The 9,994-nt window shown below is 39.3% G+C and overlaps 1 long non-coding RNA gene across 1 annotated transcript; it reads right to left on the reverse strand.

The window, feature by feature from the left end:
* Nucleotides 1–2,541: 2,541 nt before the first annotated feature.
* LOC132104804 (uncharacterized) lies at nt 2,542–3,349 on the reverse strand. The gene is made up of 3 exons (XR_009423610.1): nt 3,190–3,349; nt 2,733–3,001; nt 2,542–2,636 (listed from the first exon to the last, which is right to left on the reverse strand). It is a non-coding gene; the product is annotated as an uncharacterized LOC132104804 (long non-coding RNA).
* Between the last annotated feature and the right edge of the window lie 6,645 nt (nt 3,350–9,994).

The raw sequence follows: 9,994 nt of genomic DNA on the forward strand, positions 1-9,994 counted from the left end.
TGAAGACCATCTCTTTTAAGCAGGTCAGGTCTGCCCCAAAAGCTTGTCCAATTGTCTATGAAACCTATGTTATTCTGTGGGCACCACTTAGACATCCAGCCATTGAGTGATGACAATCTGCTATGCATTTCATCACCACGGTAAGCAGGGAGGGGACCAGAGCATATTACAGTGTCTGACATCGTGCTTGCAAGTTCACACACCTCTTTAATGTTATTTTTAGTGATCTCCGACTGGCGAAGTCGAACATCATTAGCGCCGGCATGAATAACAATCTTACTGTATTTACGTTTAGCATTAGCCAGCACTTTTAAATTTGCCAAAATGTCAGGCGCTCTGGCTCCCGGTAAACATTTGACTATGGTGGCTGGTGTCTCTATATTCACGTTCCGTACAATAGAATCACCAATAACTAGAGCACTTTCATCAGGTTTCTCAGTGGGTGCATCACTGAGTGGGGAGAACCTGTTTAATGTTTTGATCGGAACAGAAGAGCGGTGTTTTGACCCACGACTACGCTGCCTCACCGTCACCCAGTTGCCCTGCTGCTGGGGCTCTGTTTCCGGAACCGAACAATGTACAGGAATCCCTGAGCTAGACGCATCCAAAGCCATATCTAGAGCCCTAACATTCTTACTGTCCTCAATTAAAGTTTGGATGCGTGTCTCTAATTCTGAAATCTTCTCTGTCAGCCTAACTATTTCCCTGCATTTATCACATGTGAATCCCTCATCAGCGACAGAGATAGATAAACTGTACATGTGGCAAGAGGTGCAAGAAACAATGATAGGAGAAGCCATTACTCACCGTGCTTGATGAAATATTCTTACTGCGGTTGTTTGATGAACTTGTGAAAAACTGGAGCGAGAGGAGAAAAGAAAACAGCGATAGGTTCGAATGAAGACGCTAATGACAAGCTAATGAGTGCTAACGCTTTGCAGGTGTACTGCACTCACGGAAATAAAATAAAAGTGAACGATCAAAGTTAATCTGGTAAGATTGATCGATGATATCAGAAATATGGTGTGAATTAAGTTATATTTTACCACTTTAAAAAACAGAGAGTGATAGTAAGATAAAGATTCTAGAGAAAAAATAAAATAAAAACAGCTACACGGAGCTACGATTTGCTACAGAAGGCCAACAGGAAGTAGAGAAAACACTGTCCAACAGCGACACCCGTTTCACTTCATTCAAAAGAGTGTTGACTGTCCGCACAAATGCCTCTCTCTCCATGATCACAGAATTTTGTCTAGTCTCCCTTTTGTCCACAGTGATGACTAGGGGTATAACGGTACGTGTATTCGTACCGGACCGTTTCGGTACAGGGTTTTCGGTACGGTGCACGTGTGTACCGAATGACCGAATGCAATATTTTGTGCGCAGAACATAAGTACATTTTCGTGTTTCCAAACGGACATATTAAGTGGTGGAAGTCTCCGCGTTCAGCGCAAATCCCGCCCTGCAGCTGAGGCCGGCGACACACTGGATGCGTGGCGCAAGCGTCTCAGCTGCGTGGCGTGTCCGTTTTTAATTCGGCTCCCATCTTAACAGGTTAGAGCTTGCAGACTGCCTGCGTGAGACGCGCATCTCAGGCGCGTCTCGAGCCGCGCGGAAAACGCGTGCATGCTAGAAATAGAACCGGCGCCTATTTTTCACGCGACACGCAAGCGTGTTGGAAGCGTTTCCAGGCAAAATAGAATAGGAAAATTTGTAATACATATTAATTCATGACACTTTGATGTTTGAAAGTCTATAGGTTGACATATATTCAGATATAAATGTCATTTAAAAAATAAATTAATAATTCTCGATTTTCAAATATTGCACCTGTCAAACATAGTCTATTTTGCCGTGAATACTGTTGACGGTGTCTTTTAACAGTAGGCTTTATATTTATGCTCAACATGAAGTATAGATATTGTTGTCATGAAGACAAGAGCCTGGTCTCTCGGCGGTCTCCCTCAGCAGCAGCGCGTCAGAATCGTGCTTGACGCGGCGCTTGCGCGCTGCTCCTTTTGTTAGACTATGTTTGACAGGTGCAATATGCCAGTGTGTCACCGGCCTTAGGTTTTCAAAAGGCATCACGCGAGTGTGAACATCACTACAACTAGGAAAAAAACGATTGTAATTCAAACGCAGCTCCCATCGGCATTTAAACAGACCCCTGCTCTTAATTCCGATCGGTCCAACGCAATAACGAAATCTGAGGAATTGGTAATGCTGCACTGTAATCATAGTTATTTATATTTTTCGTTATATTATATTATATGATATTGGTTTGAGACTGAGAGTATTTTATTTAGTGGAGAACTTTGCAGCAGTATTTTATTTCTTATTCTTTTTTTATTTTATATATATTTTATTAAAAAGTATAAAAAAAAAGTGTAAACAAATTGTTAAAAAAAAGTTTATAGTAATAAACAACCTGCAGTTTAATGTTTGCATTTCTTTCCCTTACTGTACCGAAAATGAACCGAACCGTGACTTTAAAACCGAGGTACGTACCGAACCATGATTTTTGCGTACCGTTACACCCCTAGTGATGACAGAGATGATTTCCCTGGATTCGTTCTCCATGGCAGTGTATGTACAGTACTGGGCGCAATGTCCAGGACTGTCCATTCTTCCATCCACTATTCAATTTGTAAACAAGAATCAATGATTTTCACAGAACATAAAATTGACATATTAACATACTGTAGCCTAAATTAATAAAAAATGTACATTACCTACTATTACCACATCTCTGTCTTTTAGGCGATTTATTGCCTCAGCCCTCCTCTCCTCCCAAAACTACTTCACAGTGTCTACACCGTATGTGTCCTGAACTACGGTCCACCATCCCCATGTTCATAAACTGGAACAGAAGCGAGACTTTGGCGTAGTTGCTTCTGGAGAGTAGTATGTTGCTTGCCAACATGAAGTCCCCTGCTAGCATCCCGTACCTCAAAGTGGGCTGTGAGCTCCATCTCCATACAGTGTGGCCAACAGGGCAGGTCTGACAATAAATGGGACACAACTTAGGCTATTTAGCATTATCAAATAAAAACATAGAATTGCTTCCACTAAGTGGAACTACAACTCAGGAAGCTTGATTGAGTTTCACAAAACCACTGTCAACGTATTGCCATTGCCTCCAACACCAATCTACACTTATTTGCAATGTAGTATGATTACAACACCTACCCATTCCATGATGCTTGCAGTACCCTGTGCGTAATGGAAACTTCAAATGGAGGGCGACACTGACACTCCACTTTGCTGACGTCATATGTGTATGGGCAATTTTGGACCGGAAGCACAAGGAATGTTGCAAGCTGCCTCAAACAGTCCTCATAAGTGATGGAGGTCCTGATTAGGTCATCTTCAGTCATGACCTCCAGTGTATCAGGAAAGCCAGGTTGTTGAAGTGTAGGTAAGGTGACTGATGGAGGCTCTACATCCGGGATGTCATGTACTGTCTCACTGGCATCTATCACAGGCAGATTGTCAATGCATGGTGGTGCCTGCAATGCTCCACCCAACCTAAAAACATGAAAGATGTATATATCAACTGTATATATCAATTACAGATAGATATCCAATCAGATGAATAAAATAAAAATGGCAAATACAGAGACGGGGTTATCTTTGAGATACTACAGGGACCAGAAAATATTAAAAAAACTTACATCTTTTATTTTTATGTTTACATATTTCATTGAATCAATGTTCGAGGATGTATTGTGAATAATCTTAGAGGATCCAATGTTAACATACCGAATACAAATACGAGGGACATAGTCCTCATCTTCACTGTCATCTGCTTCAATCTCCTCATTACTAACACCTTCACTGTCCCCCCAATCAATTCTGGCAAATGTGATAGAAAATTATATTTGTTAATACAAAGCAGAACATCTTGTTACTCAATGTACAGTAAAACCCAGTGGAACTTACACACTGTTCATTAGATCATTTATCTCCTGCTCATTCATCACCTGGGTTTCAGCATCCTGGATGCTCATGTTCTTTTAGACTAAAAAAAAAAACAATACAGCGGTCACAATGGATTGTTTTGTTTTTTTAAAAGTACATTTTCTACAATATTTCTTATCATTTGGCATATTAGGAAGCTTGAGAGGCTTTATCTACCTTTCCTCCAGAACCTCAGAGGCATCCATGGTGCGCTCATCATCCTCCAGTCTTTCCTCAATAGGCGACAGGTCCTCTCTGTAAATGGTGTAGTTGTTTTAGACCCAAATTGTTTCAAAATATGCAATGAAAATAAAAAAAGAAATAAAAGTGGTACTGACTACTGACCGATTTGAAAGTGTTTCAGATGATGCACATACAATACTGCAAAGTGATGGTGCATTCAGGTGGTGCTTCTTCAAATCTCTCTTACTGGGTGTTGAGGTGCTGGGGCCATAATAGCTGAAGAGATAAGTGTTTTTGATTTGATTTCTTTTTTTAACATATAAATACAATTACATAGTAAAACTAAACAAAAAACAACAAAATAAAAATTCCTTATTTTTCAATACGAAAAAAAAAAAATCGATTTACCAGTACTAAAGTTTTTTGTCATAAGTAGGCTAACAAATAACCAAAACATTTGCCACAGCAATTATAACGCGGGGACAAATTCAATATCACCAATGGCTTTCACAAGGTTGCTTTCAGTTCCATCAGAAAATATTGTTAGAGTAACTAAATTACATTAGCAATGGTCATACAGGTCAACTTGCAGCATGTGTAACTTAGTCCACGATATACGTGAAGAACAAATGACGAATCATTTTTACTGAGGTAACATTAGGCTACTGTCTCAATTACGTTTCGTATTGCCATAATGGTCGTGCTAATGTTGTTTTCCTCAGTGTCTCAGCATAATGACAGAGAAACGGGCTCCTATAATGCATTGCTAATGTTAGCATACGTCCATGTGAGCTAACGTTATGTTACTTTGCACAAACATGCATAACTTTGTTCGACTGTCATGAATATATGAAATGTAACATTGGCGTCTGTGTTCAAATTCTTCTCCGTTTTCAGCCGTCTCCATCTTTCAAAAGCATCTCCAATACAAATTCTGGTTTTATTTCGGACTTTGTCACGACGAATTTCTGAATTATAACGAGGTCTTTTTGATTTAGTAACATTAGACATTTGTAGGTTACAGCAAAGCTGGCAATACGGATCCCGAAACACTACTGACTTCGTGATTGGTGATGGGTGGAGGGAGGCGCGTCAGGCCAAAACACAAAATGACTGACAACAACAACCTCAGTTGAGGGCTGCAAGTCCACTTTTTAAATGGCAATATCCTGGCCAGACTACTGTTGTCAGTGATATAAGTATTTGAAATGAACATGATTTCTTAATGTCTAGTGACACATCAGGGCCATTTTATGATTAATTGAAATAGATTTCTTACATACAGCTCCTTTAAGTTGTTTCAGGTTTGCAATTTTTATTTTTGGGTGAACTGTCCCTTTAGCAAATGTTTAAATATGATGGCTAGTAGTTTTTCCCAGATATGGTACTGGTACAGTAGTTATTAAAAGTAGTTTACTAAAGTATCTCAATATTTCTACTAATTACTTTGTCATAGCTCTAAACAGTTTGTCTTTTCCTTCTTTCCCTAAATCAGACTGGACCCCTGTACTGCAGGATAAAGCTGAATGTGGCAGCGCTGGACAGGTGTTTAATGGTGTTGTTCTGAGCAGCAATCCCCTGACAGTGGTTTTACTGAGAAGGGCCACAATCCAGACCCAGTTTCTCTTTTGTCTGCCAGTGGTACATCATACAGAGGGGTCTCCAGAGTCTTTTACAAATAGACAGCTCATTTACAAATAAATTCCACACACACACACACACACACAAAAGAATAATGAATACAACTTATGTATTTCATTTTTAAACTTGCGTCACAAAAATAAACTACAGAAATTAGGTTGTTTCATTGAGACATTAAAAAAAAACATTTTGAAAAACTGTAATATACCCATTTTTTCCAACTGTTTTCTCTTGGCTAATGAAGAATGTATTTAATCATTGTCTCAAGAAGAGAAAACTTGCATTCTTCTCTCTCTCTGGAGTTAGATGTCCTCCCTGTGCAGCTCCACCAGCTTCCACTCACTCACTCACTCACCCAGGACTCTTAGCAAATAAACCATGCCTGTGACATCTCTTGCACAGTGGTGTCAAAAGTATTGGCAGTCATTACTCAAATAGAAGTTTTTGTAGAAGTTGAAGTATCAACTCAAGCTTTTTAATCAAGTAAAAGTGTAAAAGTACTGGTTTAAAAACTACTTAAAGTATAAAAGTAAAAGTAATGTAATGGGAAAAAAATGCCATTAAGAACAAAAGCTTAGGCCGCGCCACAGGGGCTTATTGTGCACTACCCCACCTCCTCAAAAAAACATTTTTCTAAAGGCCATAATGACTGTAATGTTATATTAAAATGTTCATGTTGAAAAATTTGGGATGCAGTAGGCTACATGTTTCAGCCACATATATGCCCATTGAAAATGAACGCACTTTAGTACAATGCAAATACATTAAAGGACTAGAGATATGATGACTAGTTGCCTATAAGTATTGTTATGGTGCAAAAAGTCAAACTTCAGAGGCATGTCATCAATAACCTTTAATGGAATGTAAATGTACATCCAAGCTTAGCTGCAGGAATCTGCGACAAGAACATTGGTGCAGGCTTAGTAACAATTACTCTTGTACGGTTGTCTATATACAATAAACATTATAGTGCTGTCAAAATGAATGATTAATCCAAGTGATTAATCAAAAAATAAAAATGAAAAATAACCCATAATCCTGATACCCTCTTGACTGATAGCTTCCTGTATTCGGTACATACGTCTGCTATTTCCAGTGTGGGGGGGGGGGGGGGGGGGGTAATGACTTACAAAGTTGGTATAGCCTACTTATCACAACACTGTCAATCGCGTCGTCAATCGCAAACGATCATTTATTAAAACGTCTCGCTACCGAACTACCTACAGTAGCTTAATTTGTGGAGGACGAAGAGAAAGCACCCATTTGGTAAATGAGCCAGTGAGAAATAATAACTTAAGTAGGGTCCAGTGCCCTTACGATACTTTTAAAATGGTACCGGCTCCTAAACGGTGCCTGAACCGATACTTTAAAAAAAGAGCCACAAAAAAAACTATGGATAACATTAAAGAACATTACAAATATTTAAAATAAATCCATAGCTTTCCCACGCTCCTTGGATGCTCTCATTTCTCAAGTTATGCTTCCCTTAATCTAAGGTTAATAAATGTATTTCACGTATTTCACAATCTGGGTCATTATTTAATACAAAACCACACATAATGTTTCTACTGTATCTCTGTCACTCACTCTGATATTTAGTTAAGATGAGTGCTGTCTGTCACTGTCTTTAATCAGTCCTGTAAATTACTGTATGCTCATTCTTTATAAAGTAGCAACAATGTCGTTTTTAAACTACAGTACTGTGCAAAAGTCTTATGGAAAAATTAGTATTTTCAGCCCAAAAAAGGGTTTTAAGCCAGTTATTTATATCTTTTGCTGTAGTGTTTCAGAAGGAAATATCAGTTTGCCATTAATTTTAATAATAATCTAGCGAGATTTTGAATGCACCTGCAGTCTGACAACTGCGAAATGAATGTTTGGAAATGTAAACTGATATTTTATACTGACACACTTAAGCATAATATATAAATAACTGGCCGAACACCATTCTTTAGGGTGAAAATACTAACGTGCCTAAGACTTTTGCACAGTAGTGTATGTATAAAGTACGTATGATTAAATTAAGTATATTTAAATAAGTGTAATTAAAGTATGTGTTCGTTCATATGTGTTAAGGCTAGATTTTCGCTAGAACGGCTGTGGTGTGACAAGCAAAAACTTTACAGTAGATAGATGAGAAACTGACTGCTCCCTAGTGAACTTTTGTAAACTGTATTTATGACAAAGAACTGCACAGATACAGATATTCTAACAATCTATCGATAAACACATACCTTGTGTCCTCTGTTTGTGTTTGAGTGCGCATGCGCTGCTCCGCTCGCGGTCTGTGGATTGAAGAGCGCGCTGAAAGACGGAGAGGAGACCAGTCTGACAGCGGTTTCATTTGAAATTTAAGGGGACTGACTCTGAGCCGATCGGATACCGGTTCCGTACACAACCCTACTTTTAAGAAATATATTTTTTGATATACGAACCCAACATTGGCTATGTCCTCACTGGAGTGTGATGTGATTTGTGTCATGTGCAGGTGCGATGGATCGCGTACAAACCAATAGGGTGTCGGAATGGTATATGTATATACTTCTCATCCAACCTCATCCGGATGGTGCGATTTATTTGGATAGGATAGTTTTTTTTTTTTTTTTTTAATGACGACAAGCCGGAATGAAAACAAGCCGAAATGAAATAGCAGTAACGAAGCTATTTTTAAAATGTAAGGAGTAGAAAGTACAGATACTTGCGTGAAAATGTAAGGAGTAGAAGTAAAAAGTTGGCTGAAAAATAATTACTCAAGTATAGATACCCCAAATTTCTACTGAAGTAATGTAACGAAGTATTTGTACTTCGTTAATTGACACCTCTGCTCTTGTTTGACAGCACTTCAAAAACACGACAAAGAGAAAGACCATTGCCTTATATAGTGGCTGTCTCATGTTTGTGGGGTTTAAGTAAAAAAGCCTGGATTTAAACACTTCCGCTAGGTATTTGAGTAAATGAAAACACAATACTTACATTTTAATTTTCCCCCACAGAGCTCTCACCTGCCTCTGATTATAAACACCGTCGTCATATGCGCACAAGTGATTCTGGGATATGGTAGGGTGCGAAGTGTCCATCAGATGTACTCTTCATTTTCATGGGATTAGATAGGCGAAGGGAAGCAAAAGATGTGGTAGAAAAAAAGCGTACAAGCAATAGGGATAACTACACCCTGGAGAGGATTGTGAAACAAAACCCATTCAAAACTGTGAGGGAGATTCACAAATAGTGGACTGCTGCTGGAGCCAGTGCTTCAAGAACCACTACACACAGACGTGTGCAAGACATGGGTTTCAGCTGTCGCACTCCTTGTGTCAAGACACTCTTGAACAACAGACAGCGTCAGAAGCGTCTCGCTTCAAAAAGGACTGGACTGCTGCTGAGTGGACCACAGTTATGTTCTTCTGATGAAAGTAAATTTAACATTTCCTTAGGAAATCAGGGTCCCAGAGTCTGGAGGAAGAGAGGAGAGGCACACAATCCTCGTTGCTTGAGGTCCAGTGTAAAGTATCCACAGTCAGTGATGGTTTGGGGTGCCATGTCATCTGCTGGTGTTGGTCCACTGTGTTTTCTGAGGTCCAAGGTCAACACAGTCGTATACCAGGACGTTTTAGAGCACTTCATGCTTCCTGCTGCTGACCAGCTTTATGGAGATGCAGATTTCATTTTCCAACAGGACCTGGCACCTGCACACAGTGTCAAAGTTACCAGTACCTGGTTTAAGGACCATGGTATCCCTGTTCTTAATTGGCCAGCAAACTCGCCTGACCTTAACCCCATAGAAAATCTCTGGGGTATTGTGAAGAGGAAGATGTGATATGCCAGACCCAAGAATGCAGAAGAGCTGAAGGCCACTATCAGAGTAACCTGGGCTCTCATAACACCTGAGCAGTGCCACAGACTGATCGACTCCATGCCACGCCGCATTGCTGCAGTCATTCAGACAAAAGGAGCCACAACTAAGTACTGAGTGCTGTACATGATCATACTTTTCAGTTGGCCAAGATTTCTAAAAATCCTTTCTTTGTATTGGTCTTAAGTAATACACTTACAAGTATACAACTAGAGCACTGATATTAGTATACTTGCTACATAAAGTATACTTAAAAATATGCTTTTATTTTATTAAGTATTCTTAAGTAAAGTTCAAGTTTACAATTTTTGGTAAGGGTAAAGATTAATCAAATAATGCAGTGTAGCATTTATTAAA

Source organism: Carassius carassius, chromosome 25 (genome assembly GCF_963082965.1).
Source record: "Carassius carassius chromosome 25, fCarCar2.1, whole genome shotgun sequence".
In the NCBI taxonomy this organism is placed as follows: Eukaryota; Metazoa; Chordata; class Actinopteri; order Cypriniformes; family Cyprinidae; genus Carassius; species Carassius carassius.